The 26,511-nt window shown below is 41.3% G+C and overlaps 1 non-coding gene and 1 pseudogene across 1 annotated transcript; both read right to left on the bottom strand.

The window, feature by feature from the left end:
- Window positions 1-17,895: 17,895 nt before the first annotated feature.
- LOC119924241 lies at window positions 17,896-20,483 on the bottom strand (annotated as a pseudogene).
- A 3,579-nt stretch (window positions 20,484-24,062) lies between these two features.
- LOC119924276 lies at window positions 24,063-24,198 on the bottom strand. Its single transcript, XR_005449084.1, has one exon. It is a non-coding gene; the product is annotated as a small nucleolar RNA SNORA7 (small nucleolar RNA).
- Between the last annotated feature and the right edge of the window lie 2,313 nt (window positions 24,199-26,511).

Consider the following 26,511-nt stretch of genomic DNA (forward strand, 5'->3'; position numbering starts at 1 on the left):
TTGGGTAGTCTAGAGGTCATGGGTTCATATCCCAGCTCCGCCAACTGTCAGCTGTGTGACTTTGGGCAAGTCACTTCACTTCTCCTGGGCCTCAGTTACCTTCATCTGTCAAATTGGGGATTAAGACATGTGAGCCCCCCCGTGGGACAACCTGATCACCTTGTAACCTCCCCAGTGCTTAGAAACAGTGCTGTGCACATAGTAAGTGCTTATAAATGCCATTATTATTATTATTATTCTATCAGTCTGAATAGAATTCCTTTTTAAAAATCACTTTGGTTTCTCCTGTGTGTTTGTGTGCTGCAAAGGAGACTAAGTCAACACAGCCACATGGAGCCTTGGGCCACAGGGCCTCTGCTGGGATACAGAGTCTAACAAAGGGCTCACCACAGGTTTAAGTCCTAGGGTGAATCAGAGTTTGAGTGTTATCTCCCAAAAGAGCAGATTCAGCTGTTCTAGGACCCTTAAAATTTACCTATGTGGCCTCTTTCCTGCCAGGCTATAGCATGCTAGCCAGCCCCCTTGGACGTGTGTAATTACACTCAGAGTTCTGGGTTTTGGGGTTATCTGGATCCCCCCTCAGCATCCCAAACTCATCCTCTCCATCCGACCCCCGACTTGCACAACCACCCAAGACACTTTTATGTAGGAAAAATAATAATAGTAATAATACTAATGATTATAATTGGGGTACTTGTTAAGTTTTACTCTGTGTCAAACACTGTACTAAGCTCTGAAGTGGATGTGATACAATCAGATCATAGTTCCTGGGTCTCCTAGGGTATACAGCTCAAGTAGGAGAGGAACAGGTATTTAATCTCCTTTTTATAGATGAGGAAACTGAGGTTCAGAGAAGTTAAGTGACTTGCCTAACATTGCACAACAGGTAAGTGGGGAGCCGCGATTAGAACTCAGTTCCCTGACTCCCAGGCCTGCTCCTTCAGCTCCAAAGCTGTTGGATCCCAATAGGGATCTCCCCTACTCCTTGTATTCATGCTGCTTTAAAAATGAATTCGAACAGCCTAAACCATTGTATGCCCTAAAACAGAAGTGCAAATGAAGTCTGGTATCAGACTGAAAAGTATCAAAAGGTATTTATTGAGCATACAACTACACAAAGGAAATAAAACACATTATCTCTGCTCTCTGTCAACTTCCAATCGAAGGAACAAACTAACTTACTTCTGTATGATTCTATTCCTTGCCTGCTGCTTTCTGTATTGCTTCTTGACTAATTTCAAAAAAACCTGAAGCTTCTCCCATAGCCGGCTACACCAGACCTGGTGCAAGAAGGAGGAACAGAGCTGAAGGGATGGATGGTAGGGAGAGAGAAATGGAGAGGCAAAGAAGTGAAGGGTAGGGAATGAGGAAAAACAAGGGGAGGGAAGGACAAAGTAGTGGATAGGGAAGTTATGATAGTTATACCAAACATTTGATTTGGTGCAAGGTTTTAAATGTGTTCCCTGGGCAATAAGGAGCTCCTTCCCAACAGATCATCCATCATAAAGCCCTCCAACCCCTAGCTCCATCAGTGGCCTTATAAAGTGCAAATTCCTCTGGCCTGCTCTGAGAAGGGCCATCAGCCCTGACGTAAATCTGCTTTTAGTACACTCTGTGTACTTTAGGTACTCCGGGAAGTTAGGGTTACACCATGTAGAGGGTGGCCACTCAATTGCTTTTTGGCACAAAGCTGGACAAGTGTTCTCAGAATAATTTGAGATGAAGTGACAGCAAGAGCATAAGCTAACAGGAAATAGCAGGATCTTGGTTCTAGAGCACTAACCCTATTCCTAAAATCCCCAAATAATGTAATAGAGAGCAGAGCCCATCAATAAGAAGAAACGTTCTGATAGTATTTTGTTATGCAGACCAATCTATCATTGTTATGTATTGAACACTTAGTGTGTGCACAGCATTCTATGAAGTTCTTGGAAATGTACAATGCAACAGAGGGGAGTATGCATATTCCCCTGCCAACAAGGAGCTTACAATCTGGAGGAGGACCTTACAATTTGAGTTTTTGCAGGAAATTATCTGAAAAATGTTGGATTTAATATGTTGGAGATGTTTCACCATTAATTTACACTTAATAGCCTTGTTTTCACAGAAAATTATTTTACCCTAGAGCTCTTCTTTTTGCCTTCCTACTATAAACATCTGTGTTTTTATTCTTATTCATTTATTGATTTACTGTTGGGTCCATTTATTGTTCACTAGCAAATCAGTGTGGTCTAGTAAAAAAGAACACAGGCCAGGGAGTAAGAGGACAAAGCTTTCATCCCAGTTTCTAGCCACTTAGCCTGCTGGTTAAACTGGGTAAGACACTCCAACTAATCTGTGGCCCTCAGTTTTCCTCATCTATATAATTGGTGATCCAATACCTGTTCTCCCTCCTATTTAGACTGTGAGTGTCTGGGTGGGACAGGGACTAATGGCGTTGCTTAAAGGAGGTTTTTGATGAAAATAGTGGTGGAAATATTTTTCCACTTTATTGAACCTTTTCAAAGCTTCCCTTCACATCCTTGTTCCTCATGGCTGTAAATCAGGGGGGTTTTTAGCATGGGGATGACCAGCGTGGTAAAACCACTGCAGATACTTTATACTTGCTCCAGGGAATTCTGGGGAACTGGGCTGAATGTTAGGCTGAACGACAGGAGCCATAGAACAAGATCACAGCTGGTTCAGGTGGGAGGGGGCAAGTGGAGAAGGAGTTTTGTATCTCCCCTTTGACTAAGCCAATCCTGAGGATGGAGGTGACAATTTGGATGGTAAGAGATCACGATGATAATTTAAGGTGATCGTTATATCACTCAAGAGAAGGTCAAAAGCAGCAGTCTCATTGGTGTGGGATTTCAGAACATGCGAGTTTCAGGAGAGGGGGTATATCACAGAAGAAATGATTTATGACATTTGGTCCCCAAAAGTTCAACCTCAATAATCCAATTGTCTGTGTCAGCGAATTGGTAAAACTCTCAGATAAAACACAAGCACTAGCTGAAGGGCAGATCTTTGGGGTCATGATAGATATATACAGTAGAGGGTTGAAAATCGCTGTGTAGCAGTCATACGCCGTGACAGCCAGGAGGAAGCCCTTAGTAGTAATAAAAATGGCAAAAAAAGAAACTCTGAAAGACACAGCCAATGAATGAGCTGGACATACATTTCCAAAGGAAATTTACCAGCATTTTAGGGGCCAGGTCAGTCCGAGTAGCAGATATCACAGAGAGCGAGGTTACATAGAAAGTAGTACATAGGGATGTGAAGGGGTGGCATCGATCTGGATTAATAGGATAATGCACACATTTCCTACCATAGTGACTAGATAAATGACCGAGAACAGGACAAAGAGAGGCATCTGCAATTCTGGACGATCTGTCAGACCCAAAAGCAAGAACTCAATCACTAATGTGTGGTTTGCTTCCAGCCATGTATTCAGGTTTTCAAATGGATTCTCCTTAAAATAGAGAACAAAATGTATGTCAACAATAATCAACCATGAAAGATAACCTATGAAAGAGAGCATACGTAGGGTATTTGTGAAACACTTATTATGTGTTAAGCACTGTGTAAGTACTGAGGTAGATAGAAAATAATTAAATGGAACATAGATGCTGCCCACCTGGGCTTCAGCCTAATCCCCATTTTACATATGAGGAAACTGAGGCCCAAAGATGGTAAGTGACTGGGTCATAGAAAAGGTAACAAGCTGAGATTTGAACGCAGGTTTCTTGTGCTCCAGTGATAGGGATTGTAGTAGTTATGGTATTTTTTGTGTGCCTCCTGACTGCCATGTACTGAACTAAGCACTTTGGAGAGTACAATAGGAGCAAAAGACACTTTGCTGGCCCATCAATGAATAAATCAATGGTAAACACTGTACAGTTGTACTTGGAAGAAGTACAATACAATGCAATAGTTTGGTAGAATAGTTGGTAAACATGATAGAGGAGAAATGTGGGGTAGTGGATAGAGCATGAGCCTGGGTGTGTGGAAGGACATCAGTGCTAATCCTGGCTCTGCCACTTGTCTGCTATGTGGCCTTTGGGAAAATTACTTCATTTCTCTGGCTTCAATTACCTCATCTGTAAAATGGGGATGAAGATTGTGAGCCCGACAAAGGAACTATGTCCAAGCCAACTTGTGTATATCCACCCCAGCGCTTAGTACAGTGCCTGGCATATAGTAAGTGCTTAACAAATACCATTATTATTTATATTTATATTATTACTCGTGCCCACAAAGGCTTTACAAACTAGAGGGGGAGAACAGGATATGAGAGTAAATTTTGGATTAGGAAAATGCTAAGGTACATAAGTGCATTAACTTCCATATCCAAATTAATCCTACATTTGCTATTTGAAAGGCTGGATTAATAAAAGATATCAATCTTCCTCTTTGTGACAATGCCTTTATTCAGTTACATCCCAGTGAAGTAGAGGGACAGATATTCACTAAGAGAGTACTTAGCCCCAAGCCTCCACCTGATATACTCCAGCCCAGAGAACTTACCTAATTTCCTTCCAAAATGTATTTTCTTGTTTTGTTTTCCAGCTGCTACTATTGTTGCTATGGATCACAAGCTTACTCAAAACACCTCTTTCCTAGTTTGGAAACCAAAGGGTAAAATCATTGAGATGACTCATAACCATGCAGCTATGCAACCTCAGGATGTGGAGTTTGAAAGAAACCAGAATCAGAAAAAAAGTTAGTTTTGTGGCCATGAAAGCAAATTCTATTTTTCTATAATAACTGAGTTCTACTCTCCATTATTACGCTATTTATTTATTTATTTATTTATTTATTTATTTATTTATTTATTCATTTTACTTGTACATATTTATTCTATTTGTTTTATTCTGTTAATATGTTTTGTTTTCTTCTCTGTATCCCCCTTCTAGACTGTGAGCCCCCTGTTGGGTAGAGACCCATCTCTATATGTTGCCAACTTGTACTTCCCAAGCACTTAGTACAGTGCTCTACACACAGTAAGCGCTCAATAAATACAATTGATTGAATGAATGAATAAATGAATTGTGGAGTAGTTTAGGAACTATGGAGGACAAAACAACTACTCTTATGCCCAATCTCCTCCCAATTAATTCTCGATCAGAAAGAGGCAGCATTTCAAGGAGAGAAGCCACATATCCTGCTGCCTACTCTGATCTTTGCTAGTGTTGATTCATTTCATCCATTCATTCATTAATTCAATCGTATTTAATGAGTGCTTACTGTGTGTAGAGCACTGTACTAAGCGCTTGGGAAGTACAAGTTTGGTAACATATAGAGGACGGCCCCCCTTACCCAATAACAGGCTCACAGTCTAGAAAGGGGGAGACAGACGAATAAAACAGCACATATTAACAAAATAAAATAAATAGAGTAATAAATCTGTACAAACATATATACAGGTGCTGTGGGGAGGGGGAAGGAGGTAGGGTGGGAGATGGGGATGGGGAGGAGGGGGGAAAGGAAGGAGGGGGCTCAGTCTGGGAAGGCTTCCTGGAGGGGATGAACTCTCAGTAGGGCTTTGAAGGGAGGAAGAGAGCTAGCTTGACAGATGTGCGGAGGGAGGGCAGTCCAGGCCAGAGGGAGGATGTGGGTCGGGGGTCGACGGCGCGACAGGTGAGAACGAGACACAGTGAGGAGGTTAGCGGCAGAGGAGTGGAGGGTGTGGGCTGGGTGGTAGAAGGCAAGAAGGTAGGTGAAGTAGGAGGGGGCGAGTTGATGGAGAGCCTTGAAGCTGAGAGTAAGGAGTTTTTGCCTGATGCATAGACTGAATGGTAGCCACTGGAGATTTTTGAGGAGGGGAGTAACATGCTCAGAGCGTTTCTGGACAAAGACAATCCGGGCGGCGGCATGAAGTATGGATTGAAGTGGGGAGAGACAAGAGGATGGGAGATTGGAGACGAGGATGATGCAGTAATCCAGTAGGAATAGGAATAGAGAGTTTGAACCAGCATGGTAACAATTTGGATGGAAGTGGAAAGGGCGGATCTTGTCGATGTTGCGGGAGGTGAGACCGGCAGGTTTTGGTGATAGATTGGTTGATCGCTCGGGTAGATGGAAGAAAGATCAACTGGGGGAAAGAGCAATAGGAATCAGTTATTTGGGAGAATCTCCAGGAGTGTGTGTCTGCCCCACTTGCCCCAAATACATGCCAGCCATGGTGTTAAATGGTGTGCGTTAACTGTGTACACAAGGATAGTAATAATAATAGTATTTGTTAAGCACTTACTATGTGACAAACATTGTACTGAGCACTGCAGTGGATGCAAGATAATCAGGTCCACAGTGGGCTCACAAAGAGAGAGAATAGATATGAATCCACACCTTTGCAGGTAAGGGAACTAAGGCCACAGAGAAGTTAAGTGACCTTTCCCAAGATCACACAGCAGGTAAGGGGTGAGAGCTATGATTAGAAACCCAGGTCTCCTGACTCCCAGCCACCCCTTGATTTCTTATGCTGAACATAAGAGGGATGGATATGAATTACTCCTTTCTCTAAGTCCTTATGACATTCCTTTTAGTCAGCCCAGTTCATCTCATGTACAGAGGGCAGAAATTATTAGTCATCATTATTATCATTGTTATTATTATTAGTATTCTTAATTTTGTTAGATAAGCTTCAGGGGCTCATTAATATAGATAGCTATGTATTGATGGAAGAAAGCAAAAGGAAACAAAGTTTTACCACCCTAAAAATATCTTAGTTGTAAGGGACCCACAAGAAGCTCTAGGCTTGTAAAGCCTCGAGGAGAAACTTCTGGCAATTTGAGTAGACTAAAATGAATAAATTATAGTTGAAGAATTTGGAGTTCTTCCCCCTGCAGGCAGAGAAACGCAGCTCTTTCCATTGAGGAAGTGCCTCAGTATGTAGGGAAGCAGCAAAGACCTAGTAGACTTGAGCATGGGCCTGGGAGTCTCAAAGAGACCCGGCTTCTAATCCTGGCTTTGCCACTTGTATACTATGTAACCTGGATAAGTCACTTCATCTTCTCCTCAGTTTTCACATCTGTAAAATGAGAATTAAGACTGTGAGCCCCCACTGTGGGGACAGGGATTGCTATACTTTCCAGTGCTTAGTAGAATGCCAGGTACATAGTAAGCACCTAATACCATTACTATAATAATAATAATTAATAATAATAATAATAATAATAATAATAATATCCTCCTAGTAACTGGCTGGTAAGATGACTAACTTTATTATTGAATAACTGGCTGTGATCTCAACTATTTTACGTGTAAATCAGACTCTTCCATCTGCCTCCATTTAAAAAACATCAGATACTTTAGATCATGCTTCTCCATTGTGCACTGTGGAATTGGTGATGTTCAAAATGGCTCCAAGGAGCTGCAAAATCCAGGTAAGGAACTGTGTCCTGGGGATACCTGCTCACTCACCGGGCTTCCACTGCTGAGATTCAGCCAGAAACTGGGTTGTAAGGAAAGGGGACAAAATTAGAAACGTCTCTTTTCCACTGTGCTCCAAGCAGGAAGGATATGACATTGCTTTCCCATATTCACTGAGAAACCACCTTAAGATGTACATTGCTCTTACTTTTTAGATGGTATAACCTTGCATTTGAAAGTCCAAATAGCCAGATGAATGCTAAAATAACCACATACTAATTTCACTCAAAAGTCCTCATGTGTTTAGTAGCTTTTACTTTTGGTCTTCCAATTCTACTCTACAAGTAAAAATCAATTAATATGGTCACTTTCATAATAGAGGAATTTTGCCATCATTTCTAATCAGATTCACTAGATAGCAGTTCAACTCTACTCCTTCACTTGCCTGCAGGAGACCTAGCCAGTAAGAGAGAGCAGAATATTCTTCTCTCAAATCTTTCAACCTGATAGACTACATGTATCATATGATTGTGTTAGAATGGGCAAAGAAATAGTCGCTGCCTTTAATCTTGCAAAGTCCAGAATGATTAAACTCCCTGTTGTGGGGAGGATTCAGCATTAAAGGAGTTTATATGGATAATAAAGATGTTTTTATATTGGATTGAAGATCACTTGGGGACAATCCTTTGGGTCCTAGCACAGTCTCAAAACTCAGGTGACCAACAGATTGATCATTAACTTGCCTTTCGGGTCCCCTGGGCTCAGACTTCTATGTTGCAATGGTGCCAGATTCCTCTTCTTCTTTTTTTAACTTTGGGGCTGTCCCAGCCCCTAACCTTTAGGGAAGAGCATTGGCAATGTAAACGTCTGTATGTCCCTCGTGTGTATTAAAATGAACCACTATAATCACTAATATACTGTATCAGCCTCGTCTCCGATCTCCCATCCTCTTGTCTCTCCCCACTTCAATCCATACTTCACGCCGCTGCCCGATTGTCTTTGTCCAGAAACGCTCTGGGCATGTTACTCCCCTCTCTCAAAATCTCCAGTGGCTACCAAAAAATCTACGCATCAGGCAAAAAACTCCTCACTCTCGGCTTCAAGGCTCTCATTCCAACTCGCCCCCTCCTACTTCACCTACCTTCTTGCCTTCTACCATTCAGCCACACCCTCCACTCCTCTGCCGCTAACCTCCTCACTGTGTCCCCTCCGTTCTCACTTGTCGCGCCGTCGACCCTCGACCACATCCTGCCCCTGGCCGGGAATGCCCTCCCTCCACACATCTGCTAAGCCTAGCCCTCTTCCTCCCTTCCAAAGACCTACTGAGAGTTCATCTCCTCCAGGAGGCCCTTCCCATACTGAGCCACCCTCCTTCCTCTCCGCTTCCTCCCCCTCTCCATCCCCCCGCCTTACCTCCTTCTCTTCCTCCACAGCACCTGTATATATGTTATATGTTTGTACATATTTATTACACAATTTATTCTATTTTACTTGTACATATCTATTCCATTTATTTAATTTTGTTAATATGTTTGGTTTTGTTCTCTGTCACCCCCGTCTAGACTGCCCTGAGCCCGCTGTTGGGTTGGGGCCGTCTCTATATGTAGCCAACTTGTACTTCCAAGCTCTTAGTACAGTGTTTCTGCACACAGTTAGCACTCCAATAAATACGTATTGATGATTGATTGATGATAATATATACTTTCTAGACTGTGAGCCCGTCATTTGGTAGGGACTGTCTCTATATGTTGCCGATTTGTACTTCCCAAGCGCTTAGTACAGTGCCGTGCCACATAGTAAGTGCACAGTAACTACAATTGAATGAATAATATATGATAGTAGACAGTGCTCTGCATAAAGACTGAAATGCTTTTTTCAGAGAAGGAGGATAGAAGCAATGCGACCTGTAGAGAAGCAGTGTGATCTAGTTGGAAGATCTGGATTCTAATCCTGGCTCCGCCACTCATCTGTTGTGTGGTGTTCGGCAAGTCACTTAACTTCCCTGTTCCTCACTTACCTCATATGTAAAATGGGGATTGAGTCTGTGAGCCCTACGTGGCACATTCATTCATTCGTTCAATCGTATTTATTTAGCGCTTACTGTGTGCAGAGCACCGTACTAAGTGCTTGGGAAGTACAAGTTGGCAACATATAGGAGGACGGTCCCTACCCCAACAATGGGCTCACACTCCTAGAAAGGGAGACAGACAACAAACACAACATGTGGACAGGTATCAGTCATTAGAATTAATAGAAACAAAGCTAGATGCACATCAGCTAAAAATTAAATAGAATAGTAAATATGAACAAGTAAAATAGAGTATAAATCTGTACAAACATAGATACAGGTGCTGTGAGGTGGGAAGGAAGTAGAGTCTGGGGGGATGGGGAGGAGGAGAGGACAAAGGGGGCTCAGTCTGGAAGGCCTCCTGGAGAAGTAAGCAGTGTAATCGGAATTCAACCCATGACCTCCAAACTCCCCAGGCCCTGTGCTCTTGCCCACTAAGACCATGCTGCGTCCCCCACAGAACAGTGCCTGGCACATAATAAATGCTTAACAATACTATTTATTATTATTATTTATTATTATAAGAGGCCCAGGAGCAGCATGGCCTAGTGGATAGAGCCTGGGCCTGGGAGTCAGAAGTCATGGGTTCTAAAACCACAGCTGCTGTGTGTCCTTGGGTCCACTCATTCACTTCTCTGTGCTTCAGTTACCTATCCTATGTCCAACACATTATCTTGATTCAACCCAGGGCTTAGTACAGTACTTGACATATAGTAAGCACTTAACAAATATCATACTTTTTCTAATGTGATCAATTGGGTTTGTACATGAGTTGAGGTTTAAAAAATAGATTGATACACTCGAAGATTGATACATAATTGCTCTAGGTCATTATGAAATTAGAAATGCTTAGGTAGTGCAGAACTGCTGAGATGGCAGATGGAGTGATTTAACCCAAGGAGAATAGCAATTAACAGAGAAGCTCTCTTTGGCGAAGACTTGATTATAAGAGGGTTTTGAACCTGAGAATAATGAGGAAGATGATCATTCTGATTTGAAGTGAGAGGAGTTTCAGCAGAGGGAAATGCATGGGGAAAGGATTGGCAATATGAAAGACAAGACCATCCTTGTTCCTCAGGCTGAAATCAAGCGGGTCAACCCAGTTATATTTTGGATATAATCCACTGTGTATACTTTCTTTTGCTCCATGGAATACTCGCAGCTTGGCTGGATGTGAGTTGGTTAGCTTGAGAGGAGGTTAAGAGTGTGAGCTAGGGTGTAGTGGAGAAGAGAGTGGATAAGTAGGAAGAGAGAATCAATTTAGTGGCTTAAAACCAATGATTTAGGACTCTCTGGGTGCAGCAGAGAAGAGTGGGTAACTACTAGAGGTTTTAACAGTGAAGATAAAAGCAGAATGGCATTTTGAAAATTATCTTTTGGACAACAGAATGACCTACAGAATGGAGAGGGGTGAAATTATGTAGTTCAGCTGATCGTCATCATCACTGAATTTATTGAGTGCTTACTATGTGCAGAGCACTGTACTACACAGAGAGTACAATGTAACAGAGTTGGCTAGACATGTAGGCCTCCTGCCTACAGTGAGCTTACAATCCTAAGAGGAGAGAGAGACAATTAATATAAACAAATGTTTCACATTTACAGTAAACTCCTGTTATCAACACTAATGCATGATGCTGTAATGCAAACTGTTGAAAAATCCAGAACCATTAAGACTCTGTTTTGGGAGAAAAAAAAAATTCTCTTTTGAGTTTAGGAGGAAAAGAGCATCACAGATTCTCCAGTGGTCAAATTGAATCAAATCATCTACTGGAAACTCCTGAGAATAATTCAGCTTAACAGATCATATAATCCATTCTAATTTAGGAGGTGCATGAATGAATCAGGATTCAACACTGGGAAACAGACTTGGCCCTATCTTCCCATCCAAGGTGTGTAATTTAGAGTGTTCTGGTCTCCTAAGGTCATAGCTGAGTATCAGTTCACTTACTTTTCATGTTTTTAACGTGTGTACATGGTTGCATTTGTGTGATAATTATTATTATGGTATTTGTTAAGTGCTTACCTACATGCCAAGCATGTTCTAAGTGTTGTGGTAGTTACAAGGTATTCGGGGTTGTCCCACGTGGGGCTCCACATTCTTAATACCCATTTTACAGATGAGGCAACTGAGACCCAGAGAAGTGAAGTGACTTGCCCAAGGTCACACAGCAGAGAAGTGGTGGAGCCTGATTGGAATTCACATCCTCTAACTTTCCAAGCTGGGTTCTTTCTACTGAGCCACACTTCTTCACTTTGTGTATATGTGTGTGCATCCCAGAGGTGCAGGTGATTTCTAGATATATGAATGGGTTCTCTGTATGAGTGGGTGGGTGACACTGGGGAGAAGAGAAAGATGTTGATGGAGAAGATGGCATTAATAGAACTGCTGTAGCTTTACGTGGAAGGAATAAATAAATAATCCTACTCAGTTTGCTGGTAAAGCAAAAATGTAATAAGGAATCATTTATACTATAGAGCCTGACCTTAGAGTCAGAAGGATCTGTATTCTAATCTCTACCCTGCCAGTTGTCTGCTGTGTGACCTTGGGCAAGTCCATTTCACTTTTTTGTGCCTCAGTCTATCTCATCCTGTAAAATGGGTATGAAGACTGCGAGTTCTATGTGGAACAGGGACTGTGTCCAGCCTGATTATTGTACCCACCCTGGTGCTAAGTACCAGTGGTACTAAGCCCATAGAACTTAGCCCATACTTAGCCCATACTAAGTGCTTAACAAATACTATTTAAAACAGTAATAATAATGGTATAAAGGTCGGAATTAGTTTGTATGTTTGGCTAGAAAATACTTGTTCCATCCTGAAGCATCAACATTCAATGAAATTCAGTACATTTTTAGGAACACATTCTTTCTCTCAGGCAGTGTGTTCCTCAACCAAGTGAAGGGAAGTGTTATGGTTGTTACCCAGATAATTAAGACCAACAAACTACTATTGAATCAATCAAACCAGTTTGATTTGAGAGTTTTCCAGTCTAGTATCACCAGTTCTTTCTAAACAAGGAAGGCATCATCATTAAAATTACAATCATGTATACAATGAAAAACGACAGAAGACAAGCATAGTGTATGTAGTCATAGACTTGGGGATTCAATTTATTTGTTCTTAGTTCTTGACTCTGCTAGGTTATTGAAGAAAAAAAAAGGAAAACTATCACCCACAATCTTCCCAAGTGCATTTTGACTGTGTTCAATGTTCTCTCGACATCTTAAATCCTAGTACTTACATAGAGATGGAGGGGCGGCATTTTGTCCTTAGTTTCCAAAACTGCTATTGTGAAGGGTGAGGAGGTTTTCATCTTGTGTTTGAGGACATATGAGACCTGATTTCTGAAGCATTTCATCCTCAGGAGAGGAGAGGAGTTGTAATTAATACTACTGAATGATGGCTGATTTCTTATTTGTGTTTTGAAATTTATATAGTTGGAGTGGCATGGCTTAGTGGAAAGAGCACAGGCTTGGGAACCAGAGGTCATGGGTTCTAATCCCAGCTCTGCTGCTTGTCAGCTGTGTGACTTTGGGCAAATCACTTAATTTATCTGTGCCACAGTTACCTCATCTGTAAAATGGGGATTAAGACTGTGAATCCCACGTGGGACAACCTGAATACCTTGTATCTACCCCAGTGCTTAGAACAGTGCTTGGCACATAGTATGTGCTTAACAAATACCATTGTTATTATTGATATTGTTATTATTATTATTATTATTATTAGAAAGCAACTCAGTCAGTGCAGGGCTGTACAGGGGGTTGAATGAGCTTTTTCCCACTGAGGTTTCCCTTTGGACAGTGATTAAAGTGGCTGACAGGAAGCACTGGAGCAGGAATTTGGGGAATAGAGTCTGATGATAAATACCATTTTTCATTTTAGCATTCAGGTAATATCGTTGCCTATCATCTTGGATTCTTTTCCTTCTACAAGCACTAGTAGTAATAATAGTCATAATAATAATGATAGTATTTGTTAAGTGCTTACTATGTGCTGAGCACTGTTATAAGCGCTGGGATAAATACAAGGTGATCAGGTTGTCCCATGGGAGGCTCATAGTCTTAATTCCCATTTTCCCGATGAGGTAACTGAGGCACAGAGAAGTTAAGTGACTTGTCCAAGGTCACACAGCAGACAAGTGGTAGAGCGAGGATTAGAACCCAATTGCCTCTGACTCCCAATCCCGGGGTGTTTCCACTAAGCCACGAGTAGTGGTAATAAAACGTTGTGGTAAGTGTAGTAAGTATAGTAATGCTACGTTTATTTAAAAAGCAACCACCTCCTCCTAAATAGTTCACTGTAATCAAGATAAAAGGATATTGGCTGGAGGTAGTGGGCGGTGGTAGTTGTTTTATCTGAAAGAGCTGGAGAAAAGTGTCCTCTTCCCCAGCCTCCAATGTTTCCCTCTATTCAATCATTCATTCAATCATATTTATTGAGCACTTACTTTGTGCAGAGCACTGTACTAAGCGCTGGGAAAGTACAAGTCATCAACATATAGAGACGGTCCCTACCCAGCTTGTTGTGGATGGGGAATGTGTCTACCAATTCTATTATACTGTACTCTCCCAGGTCCCAAGTACAGTGCTCTGCACATGGTAAGTGCTTGATAAACACCATTGATTGATATTAGTAATAGCACATCACTGCATGTCCTGCATTATATTAAGCACTTAGGAAGTAAAGAACAACAGACACATTGCCTCCCCATAAGGATCGTAAGCTCCTCGTGGATAGGGAATGTATCTATTTGTTATTATGTTTACCTCTCCCAAGTATTTGCCACAGTGCTCTGCAAACGGTAAGTGCTCAATAAATACAACTGAATGAACTAATAAGAAGCTTACACTTTCTAGTGGAGTAGATTGGCATGAGTGCTTAGAAACAGCAGATCAAAATAAACAATTGAATGTATAATTGAATAAATGCATGTACAGAAGTCCTGAGGATAACATAAATTGGTACTGAAGTGCTAGAGATGGCTGGCAGGTTTACATGGTTTAGGATGCTGGAAATTAATTGGGGAAAGAATGTTGGAAGAGGTGGAAGGTTTGGAATAGGGGGAAATTATTAGTCTGTCAGATTTGGGGAAATAGGAAGGACAAGAAAATGGTATGAGCATAAGGGAAGAGGTAGGAGAATTGAAAGCATTGTACAGTTAGAAGATTAGCAATGGAGGAATGAAGAGAGACAGCTGGGGAGTAGCAAATGAAGACAGCAAATATATAAGGTGAAGTAATTTGGTGGAGAGACTTTATTGGGACCCTCAAGTAAATACCCATCACAACCACCATAAAATTCATCCTAGGTTTTTTGTTTTTGTTTTTATGGTATTCTTTAGTGCTTACTATGTGTCAAGCACAGATCTAGGTGCTGGGGTAAATTCAGGTTTTATCAGGTTGGGCACAGTCTGTGCCCCACAAAGAGCTCACAGTCTAAATAAGAGGGCATAGGATTTAATCCCCAGTTTACCATTGAAGAAACTGAGCCACAGAGAATTTAAGCAACTTGCCCAAGGCCACAAAGTGGACAAATGCCAGATCTGGAATTAGAACCCAGATCCTCAGACTACCAGGCCTATGCTCTTTTCACTAGGTAACACTGCTGTTTTTCTGAGTTTCCCTTGACACCCCCCACCACAGTTGGGCTCTGGCACCTAGCAATTTCCCTCCCCACTTGCCAGGTAGGCTGAGTGGGGATGGTGGTGAATCAGTGTAGCTTAGGCTTTGTACTGAGGAACAATTTGTTTGGAGGGTTTCCCTGGTCTCACTGACAGTCCTTTTCTGGGTTTGGAAAACTTGGCTAAAACAATTTTAAGAGACAGGATCAAGATGGAATGAGGCAGGAACAAGTTGGGGAAGTACTGGACTTGATCAAGTAAAAAGGAAAAAATACTGTCTTCATGACTGTGAGCCCACTGTTGGGTAGGGACTGTCTCTATATGTTGCCAACTTGTACTTCCCAAGCGCTTAGTACAGTGCTCTGCACACAGTAAGCGCTCAATAAATATGATTGCTTGATTGATTGACTGTCAGGTCTGATCTACAGTGAGCTTCAAAAGTACAGTCTTATTTAGAAATGAATGAGAACACTAGTGTTGCTCACTGAGACATGCATGCCTGACCGCTACTCAGCTTTGTCACGCTGAGGTAAAGAAGCAGCGCGAGACTGTTCTTTCAGCTACCTGGTCACTGCAGCAGAACTCAGCTGGACGCTGAAAGAAGCAGGAAAACAAGGTACTGGTCTTTGTAAGTGGGGTTTATGGATTAGGGCCCCAGTTAATTTCACAATCTACTTCATACTACTGAGTTCACAAGGGAATCACTTGGGAATGTTCAAAGCATTCAAGAAGTTTACTGACATAACAAAATAAGTAAACACTGTCTAAATGAAAACACCAAGTATAGTACCTGAATCTAATTCCCAGTCTATACTAGATAACTAGATAAATTAAACATTACAGGAAGTGATGATTCTGGTAATTCAGGACAAACAAAAACATATTTCACAAGAAATTCTCGAACTGAAGAAAATGTATTTTCTTTCTTGTAGTATCTGGATAATTACTTTACTTCACTTATTACTGTACATGGCTCAGAATTGTCATTTTTGGAACAACTCATCTATGTATTAAACAAATTTAATCAAAAATAATACAAATCCTGCCTCTCAAGAGCATATTGTCTATCACAGAAAACAAAAATAATACATTGTAGCTGCAAAGGCATTCATCATCATCAACAACAACAATAACATATCTTTTAAAAAGATAAGTTTTGAAGACTTAGCCACATATGCAGAGTAGAAGAGACAAAGGCAATTGCTTGAGGGGCAGGGTAAGAAATTATATCAGACAGAACATGGGCCTGGGAGTCAGAAGGACCTGGGTTCTAATTCTGACTCTGCCACATGTTTCCTGGGTGACCTTGGACAAGTCATTTAACTTCTTTGGCCCTCAGTTACTTTATCTGTAAAATGGGGATTAAGCCCTATGTGTGACAGGGACAGTGACCAACCTGATTAGGTTGTATCTATCCCAGAACTTAATACAGTGTCTGGCACATTATAAGTGCTTAAAAATACCATTAAAAAAGCAGTAACAACATGATAGACAAGGTAGAATAGGAACAAGGTATGAACTAGGGGAAGAGGAGGAATAAAAGGAAAGTGGTGTCTCTGAAAAGCATGAACAATGGATGAAACATTTTCTTCCTTAAAAGAAAGCTCCCAAACCGTTGACTTCTGGGCCTAAGTCTGGTCATGAACTAAATAATAACTGTGGTATTTGTTAAGTGCTTACTGTATGCAAGACACTGGACGAAGCACTGGAGCAGATACAAACAAATCAGGTTGGACATTGTCCCTGTCCCACATGGGGCTCACAATCTCAATCCCTATTTTACAGATGAGGTCACTGAGGCACAGAGAAGTAAAGTGGCTTTCCCAAGGTCACACAGCAGACAAGTAGCAGTGCCAAGATTAGAATACACGACCTTCTTACTCCCAGGCCCATGCTCTATCCACTGCACCATGGTGTTATCTAATGAAGTAGCAAAATGAATAGCTTCTCACTCGGGAAGTGGTCACACTTTGCTCACAGCAAGGGTGCTGGCTGAAAGTCTGAGCACCTCACTATGTTGCAGACCATGGGCTTACAGATGGTTGGGAGCACTCAAACCCCATTTTGACCAGCAGGACGACTTCTGCAGGCATAAAACTGCGCACAAAGAAATTGTGTCGCTCATCCAGAGAATGAAAATGTTTTTCATTAATTAATTAATTAATTCAATTTTATTTATTGAGCACTTATTGTGTGCAGAACACTTTACTGAGCACTTGGAAATTACAATTCAGTAATAGAGAGACAATCCCTGTCTGCAATGGGCTTACAGTCTAGAGTGAGAGGATCTGGTTTCTAATCCCAGTTCTGCCATGTACCTGCTGTGTGATCTTGGGGAAGTCACTTCACTTTTCTGTCTCTCAGTTCCCTCATCTGCAAAACAGAAATTCAATGCCATTTCTCCCTCCCACTCAGACTGTGAGCCCCATGTATGATCTGATTATATTGTGTCTACCCCAGTGCTTAATACAGTGTTTGGCATAAAGTGTTTAACAAATGAAACAATTATTATTTTTATCATTATTATTGTTACCAGTTGAATTATTGGGACTAGTATCTAGGTCTCTTGACACTCTAACCCGAACCTTTTCTAATATTTAGTATTGTAGTAATAGATATACTGATTTTATTCATGACATGATGTACAACTAAAGATCCTTACAGAAAAGAAATTTGCCCTGGACAGTTAAAATTTTCCTTGTCTCATTGCTGCATACATTTGGTCCTCATGAAATTATTATTGTCTGGAAATAGTCCCATGTTAATGGAATGTAGGGATATGGATTACCTTTATACAACTGTCCAAGCATATATATGGATGTGGGCTAAAAAGGTGAGTGAAAATAGTCTATTCCAAATGATGCAGATGTAATGTTGTCCTCTGCAGTGTGGGGGTGTTTACCACTTTTAGCACTGTTTCATGGTCCCTCAGAGTTAATGTCAGTCCACAGTTCCATACTATCTCTGTGAAACAGTTCACAATCACCTGCATATGTTCTTCCACACTTTCCTCAAGTTTTAAAAGTTCCTGGAGGATTATCTCAGATAATTTTGACCATGTTTAAAATCTGCTGAATTGGACGTTTCCCAGTGAAACAGAAGACTATCTGAAAAACATTCAGTTCTTATCTCATCCTCAAGCATAGCAGAATGAAACAGATTGCTTTACTCCCTCTGATGATTAGGAAAGGATCATAAAGGGTACCTCGAAATCCTGCTCTACTACACTGCTGAGGAACAGCACTTGGATTTTGATTAACTTCTGTTGTCCATCCAACTTAATTAATACTACAACTGTCAGGTTAGTATCGAGTAGTTTGTAAAGTTTGTAACTACAACATAGATGTTTTTGTGTTGCTTGTGTGCTCGTGTTGTCAGTTCAACTGAACATGCCATCTGCTTTTCTACATTTTATTCTGACAATACATGGTGATTTGGGAGCTACATGGTTTAATATATTCTTCTATAGTCAGTCTAGGAAGATTCTGGATGGTTTCTATCCCTCCTTGGTAAACAGTAAGGTACCCTTTGTGGTGCTGTTTTTTTGTTTGCTTCCTTAATAGTATTTATGAAACACTTATTCTGTTGCAGGCATTGTACTAAGCACTGAAGTAAATACAAGCTGATCTGGTTGGACACAGTCCCTGTCCCACATGGAGATCACAAACTTACTCCCCATTTTACAGATGAAATAACTGAGGCCCAGAGAAGTTGTGAAACATAATAATAATAATAATAATAATAATAATAATAATAATAATAACAATAATAATAATAAAGAAGTATTCTGAAGACTGCAGTAATTCACTAATAGCACTCACCTAAGGCCAGTTCTCTCTATTTTCTGGGTTGTTAACATTTATTTCATAAGGTTGAAGGCAAGCCTATGATCCCAAACTCAGATCACTAGCCTTCCTAACTAAATTACCCAAACCACCTAAATAATTACAGGAATTCTGTTTCTCAAACTCAGGTCCTTTAGAGCTTCCTTCACCTCCTTGTTTCTCAAGCTGTAACTCAGGGGATTTAACATGGGGATCACCACCGTGTAGAAGACTGACACCACAAGAACTAGATTGTAGATATGTAAAGATTAACGTCCCATAGACTATAATATAGAGAAACAGAGTGGCTAGAGAAGCAGCGTGGCTCAGTGGACAGAGCCCGGCTTGGGAGTCAGAGGTCATGGGTTCTAATCCCGACTACCACAATTATAGTAATAATATAATAAGCTTTTGTTAAGCCCTTACTATGTGCAAAGCACTGTTTAAAGCGCTGGAGAGGCTACAAAGTGATCAGGTGTCCCATGGGGGTGCTCACAGTCAATCCCATTTTGTACATGATGAGGGTAACTGAGGTCTAGAGAAGCGACGTGACTTGCCCAAAGTCCACTGCTGACAAGTGTGTGGAGCCGGGATTTGAATCCATTACCTCTGACCTCCCAAGCCCAGTGCTCTTTCCACTGAGCCATGCTGCTTCTCTAGCCACACCGTTTCTCTAGCCACACTGTGTGACTTTGAGGCAAGTCACTTCACTTCTCTGGGCCTCAGTTACCCATCTGTAAAATGGTGATGAAGATTGTGAGTCCCACGTGGGACAAGCTGAATCACCTTGTATCTCCCCCCAAGTGCTTAGAACAGTACTTTGCACATAGTAAGTGCCTAACAAATACCATTATTAATTATTATTATTAATGACAGCTGTCAGTTGGAAAGCACAGGTAGAGAAGGCTTTGTGCCTGCCCTCAGGAGGGTGCATGTGCAGATGGAGGAAATGATATATGTATAAGTTATAATGATCAATAACATGCCTAACATATTTAATCCTGCACACGTGAAAGTGATTTTTTTTTCATTCACGTGGGTGTCTGAGCAGGAGAGTTTGAGGAGTGGAGGGTTATCGCAGAAAAAATGTTGGATGACATTATAGTCACAGAAAGACAGGCTATTTACATAACTTGTATGAATCACTGAATTCAAGAAGCCTGCAACATTTCCCACAATGATCATTTTAAGGCAGATTGTCCTGGACATGATAACTGCATAGAGCAGAGGGTTGTGGATTGCACCGTAACAGTCATAGGCCATCAACCCAAAAAGGATACATTCGGTTGTGGCCAAGGCAATGAAAACATACATCTGCAGAAAGCACCCCACATAGAGATGGTTTTCATCTCAGATAATAAATCCACCAGCATCTTGGGGGTGGTCATGGATGAATAGAAAATATCAGCAAAGAACAAGCTGATGAGAAAAAAATACATAGGGATATGGAGTCATGAATCCACCCAGATCAGCAACATCATCTCCAAGTTCCCTAGCACGATGAGCACATAGACAGCCAAAAACAGGATGAAAAGAATGAGCTAGGCTCCTTGGAATCCACAATCCCCAGGAAGATGAACTCAGTCACGGGGGTGCAATTTTGGTCTGGCATTTATATATTCCTTATGATGTTCACATCCGGGTACAATGTGGGACACATTTTTTTGGATTCCCCATCGAACGTTCAGAGAGGAGAAAAAAGGGTGAGTCATTTGAGGCAGTATATCCACACACCAGAGAAACCTAGGAGAAAAACAACTCAGTAAGTGACAGGGCAAAACCATGAAGAGTTCTAGAGGGAAGATGTTAGAGTAGCTCATTGATAAAGGAGGCAGACAGAATGATTTCCAATTTCAATTTGATAAACAGGCAGGATCATCACTCAACTAAGATCAAGTACTTTCAACTCATTTGTCAATTTAGAGTATTAATTTGTGCATTATCTGTGCAGATTTCTCGGCACTCATCCGCTGTAACCCTACTATCTGTCAGAATTTTCTCTTAGGAATTTTCTCTGAGGAATATTGTGGAAAGGGTATGATTCTGGGAGTCATGAGGCCCAAATTCTGGTCTCAACTCCACTATTGGCCTACTGATTGACCTAAGGCATTACAACTTCTCAAAATCAATTTCATCTTCCTGGACTGGGGATAGTAATCTCTGCCTCTTCCTAACTCCCAGAGATATTGTGAGAATTGATTGAAATTGTTGATGTGCAAATTCATTAATTAATGCAATGGTACTTATTGAGCACTTACTGTTTGCAGAGCACTGTACTAAGCGTTTGAGAGAGTACAGTACAACAATGATCAGACACATTCTCTGCCCACAACAAGTTTACAGTCTATTTTCAGAAAAAAAAAATATGGAAATTTACTCTACAATCAGTTTTTCCACTGCACAAGTGTATACCTTCTGTTTTGAAGAGAGCACAACAGTTTATTCTTCTGACAACATGCTTTTGCCTGGAAACTGCACAAAGAAATGATTGTGTGTAGGTGTGTAACATCAGCCTATGAGTTCGTTGTGGGCAGGAATGTGTCTGTTGCTATATTGTACTCTCCCAAGTACTTGGTACAGTAACTTTGCAGGCAGTAAGTTCTCAGTAAATACTACGGAATGAATGAATCAGACACAGAGTGTTTCACCATTTGTTTTACTTAGTGCAGGGTTCTGCGTTTCCCCCCACATTTTCCATTAAGTACTCTCATCCAGGTATGCATGGAACAGTTTTTTGTGATTCCCCATCAAACGTTTAGAGAGGAGAAAAGAAGGTGAGTCATTCCCACTGCTTTCTCACATCATCCTGATGGGCCAAAGAAGCATTCTTTCCCCACAGTTCCAGATGAGGTCTTCATTTTCAGCTTTATCTGCAATTCTTTATTGTTTACATTATTGCCTCCCCTCCATTGGATGAAGGTTTACTGATAGTTGAAGAGTACTTAATTCCTTCTTACCTCCAAGAGATGATGAGAAAATGAACAACAGTAACTCTGTGCAGAGTTTCCTCAGTCATACTTTAGCTTGCAAGTGTATATTTTAGATGAAATGTGACTTTGAGCGTGTGATTACTGTACAGAGTACATTTCTATGTACCCATGCCTGGCTGAAAGTTCTACTGCCCTGAATCCTGGATATTGTGCTAATTTCATTTCCCACCATTCTACCTCCACTATTCAAATACCCAACATGCCTCTCAATGTCAGCATCTTTAGCCAAGAGAGTATGGATAGGGGGTTAGGTACAGAGCACTCCAGAGCTGTCTGTCCCACCCCCCTCTCACTTTTTTGGCAATAAAATGTGTTATTTCCTGTAATTTCCAATCTGATACAAGGTTGTAGGAGGTTGTAGCACCTTCACTCCAGGGGGAACCTGCTGAGTCTGCCATATTCTGATATATGAACTCCCTTTAGCGTGTTTCTAAGCAGTGGCTACCCATCTCAGGGTCACACCTGGAGAGTTTCCAGTACCTACCAGTCATTACTACAGGAGGGAAAGTGAGGCAGAGGCATACCCATTCCATTCCTAGCTTGGGCAGTGGCTAGTGAGTGGAAGGAAATCTACTACAAGTCAAAACTCACCCGTGCTGTGTATCAGCAGCATGGGAAAGAGTTGAGTGTGAAGACTCGTTTACTACATGGAAGGAGGCAAGGGTAAATCACTTCTTTATTTTTACCGAGAAAATTCTATGTATACACTACCAGAATGATTACAGGTAGAAGTGGGATGTTCTGGGACATATGTGTATATGGCATCGCTACGGGTCAGACATTACTCAACAGCTTAAGACAAGAAGAAGTGCTAAGACCTCATCACTTGCCAAGTATGTGACCTTGGGCAAGTCACTTAACTTCTCTGTGCCTCAGTTTTCTCATCTGTAAAATGGGGATTCAATAACCATTCTCTCTCTTACTTAGACTGTGAGCCCAATGTGGAACAGGGACTCTATCTGACCTGATTATCTTGTATCTACCCCAGGACCTATAATAATACTATAATAATAATATAATAATAATAATTGTGGTATTTGTTAAGTGCTTACTATGTGCAAAACACTGTTCTAAGCGCTGGGGATGATACAAGGTGGGGGGTTCACAAACTTAATCTCCATTTTTTACAGATGAGGTGAACTGAAGCATAGAGAAGTTAAGTGACTTGCCCAAAGTCATAAAGTTGACAAGCGACGGAGGCGGGATGTGAGCCCATGACCTCTGACTCCCAAGGCTTGTGCTCTTTCCACTGAGCCACGCTGTTTCTCTTATAGTACTTGGGCACACAGTAAGTCACTTTTCTATGGTACAGGGTAGATACAGTCAGGGGTAGATACAAGCTAATCAGGTTGGAACACAGTCCATGTCCTATTTGAGGCTTTACAATATCCATTTTACTAATGAGAAAACTAAGGCATAAGAGAAGTTAGGTGACTTGCCATAAGGCCACATAGCAGACAAGCAGCAAAGCCAGAATTAGAGTTCTGATCCTCCTGATTCCCAGGGCCTGTGCTCTATCCACTATGTCATGTTACGTGACTTAAAAAAAAAACACACAGTTTTAATTATCACTAAAATGCAACATGGCATAGTGGATAGGGTCACGGGCCTGGGAGTCAAGAGTAGAAAGATCATTGGGTTGATAATCCCAGTTCCACCACCTGTCTGCTCTATGACTCTTGGATCAAGTCCATCTCTACTGTCTCTTGGGCCTCAGGTGACATCATCTGTTAAATGAGGATTGAGAATATGAGGCCCCCGTGGGGACTGAGACTAATGTTCAACCCGATTTCCTTGTACCGCACCGCCGTGCTTAATATAGTGCCTTGGCACATAGCAAGCACTAACAAATACTATTATTATTATTATTATTATCTAAATACTCAATTAGCTACAAAGGTTTGTGGAGATTGGAGGGCTATAGAAGGTAGCAAGGGGAAACACATCATTCTAGGAACAGACCATTGAGGGATCTCTTGCCTTGTTTTATGCTGACTAGTAGTCTCTGACCCATAGTGACACTATGAACATGCCTCTCCCAGAACATGCCGTCTCCATCTACATTTGTTCTGGTAGTGTATCCTTAGAGTTTTCTTGGTAAAAATACAAAGGTGCTTTACCATTGCTTTCTACTGTTCAGTAAACCTGTCTCAACCCTCGACTCTCCCCCATGTCGCTGCTGCCCAGCACAGGTGAGTTTGATTTGTAGCAGATTGTCTTCCACTCACTAGCCATTGGCCAAGCTAGGAATGGAATCGACATGCCTTTGCTTGACTCTCGCTCCCGTAGCAGAAACTGGTAGAACTGGAAACTCTCCAGGTGCGATCCTGGGAGGGTTTTAGGAATCCCTAGTAAAGTCTATTTCTGTCAGATTGGTGTGGTATTGACTGGCTCAGCTAGCACCATCTTGACAGATCCTCATTATTCTTCTCAGTTAACAATTCCCCCCAGTTAAAATTGCTTCTGGGTAATATAAGCCCCAGACTGATTGACTGGTAGTGCTATCTAATATCCCACTGCCCTGGAATATGCCAAGGTATGACACTTTTCCTCTTTCCCCTTTTCCCCTTTTCCTCTGTTCCTCCTCCCCTTCCCATCGCCCTGACTCTCTCTCTCTGCTCTACCCCCCTCACTGCCCCACAGCACTTGTGTATCTATATACATATTTATTATTCTACATATTTTATTAATGGCTTGTATATATCTATAATTCTAATTATTTATATTGATGCTATAGATGCCTGTCTACTTGCTTTGTTTGGCTTTGTTGTCTGTCTCCCCCCTTCTAGACTGTGAGCCCGTTGTTGGGTAGGGATTGTCTCTGTTGTCAAATTGTACTTTCCAAGCACTTAGTACAGTGCTATGCACACAGAAAGCGCTCAGTAAATATGAATGAATGAATGACACTCCAGAGACAGCAACTAGGGCAGGCAAACCATGCAAACTATGGTTTCACAGTAGAGCTGCATAGGGTTGACTATGATAGACTGGCCTAATAATAAATAGTAATCGGGGTAAACTGCAGTAGGTTACCTTCCGAGTCTGCTATCTTTGTAACTACATAAGGGTCTTCAGCTGGAGGCCCAAACAATGAATAGTAAATGAAGATAATACACTCATTCTCCATGAGTTGACTATGAAATGGATTCTAGGGCACTTAAATAGGCATTGAAGATGCCTTCTCAGACCGAGGCCCCCTTTTTTCCTCTCCTCTCACCCCATCCCTCCGCCTGCCCTGCCTCCCTTCCCCCTCCCCACAGCCCCTATATATATGTTTGTACAGATTAATTACTCTATTTATATTTCTTGTACGTTTACTATTCTATGTATTTTATTAATGATGTGCATTTAGTTTAATTCAATTTTGTTCTGACGACCTGTCCTGCATGTTTTGTTTTGTTGGTCTGTTTCCCCCTTCTAGACTGTGATCCATTGTTGAGTAGGGGCCGGTCTCCTATATGTTGCCAACTTGTACTTCCCAAGTGCTTAGTACAGTGCTGTGCACATGGTAAGCACTCACTAAATATGACTGACTGAATGAATGAATGAAGACAGTTAATTCCCTGGGTTATCCACCTTCCTAGTGGGATTGGGTAGGACAGGGGGAGGTAAAATAATTTGCTTTTCATTGAATTTCCAGGTCTGTTCTGGAATCCAATTCGGGAATGTTCTTACTGGGTCTCATGACTTTTGAGATTTCTTTCCCCAAATTATTTCAAAACTGACAAAATACGAAAGCATAACGATTGGGAAGTTCAAATCAATTAGTCAATCAGTGGTACTTATTGAACCCTAACTGTGTGCTGAGCACTGTACTAAGCACTTGGGAGAGTAGAATACAATAGAATTGGTAAATATGTTCCCTGCCCACAATGAGCTTATAACCTAGAGGGGGAAACAGACATTAATACAGATATACAATTTACAATATAACATTATCATGTGCTCTTTCAGGTTGATTCACAGATCACACCTTGGAGATAGAATATATTCAGCTATAAGGGGACCTGATAGGTTGTATCTAGTGGAGTTTCCATTTCTCTGTTGATAGCAAAGGTGGGACACACACTATTAATCAATCAATCATATTTTTTGAGCACTTACTGTGTGCAGAGCACTGTACTAAGTACTTGGGAGAGCACAATAAAACAGAATTAGCAGGCACTTTCCCTGCCCACATTGAGTTTACAGTCTTGAGGGAGAGACAGACATTAATATGAATAGACAGGCTAGATATTTGAAACACATTCTAGGTGTTCCAAACATCAGGAATAGATATCAATAGTCAACTTCAAGAGAGGAACCATCTTGACTAGGGAAAGATAGGGAGAGAGAGAAAGTTATTTAAATATTTGCATATCTGCTTCCTCCCAATAACTGTTCACAACTCCCTTCTCTGTTCTCTGAGATGAGCAATATTGTGAAATCCTAAACCTACCGACCATCAGATCACTCAGTCAGATTTAGACCCAGAACTCTTTCACAAAGAAAAAAATTGTCAGTCCTAGTCAGAACTCAACAGAAACCCTCACTTACTATCAAGGTTGTCAAGCAGGCTGTCCCCTTATATATGGATGCAATCTGAAAATGCTTTCACAGAAGGCAGGTTGTACAGAGAGAAAACTTAGAGCTGCATTCATGCAGAGCAAT

The sequence above is a fragment of the Tachyglossus aculeatus genome, unplaced genomic scaffold, assembly GCF_015852505.1.
Source record: "Tachyglossus aculeatus isolate mTacAcu1 unplaced genomic scaffold, mTacAcu1.pri scaffold_89_arrow_ctg1, whole genome shotgun sequence".
NCBI lineage: Eukaryota > Metazoa > Chordata > Mammalia > Monotremata > Tachyglossidae > Tachyglossus > Tachyglossus aculeatus.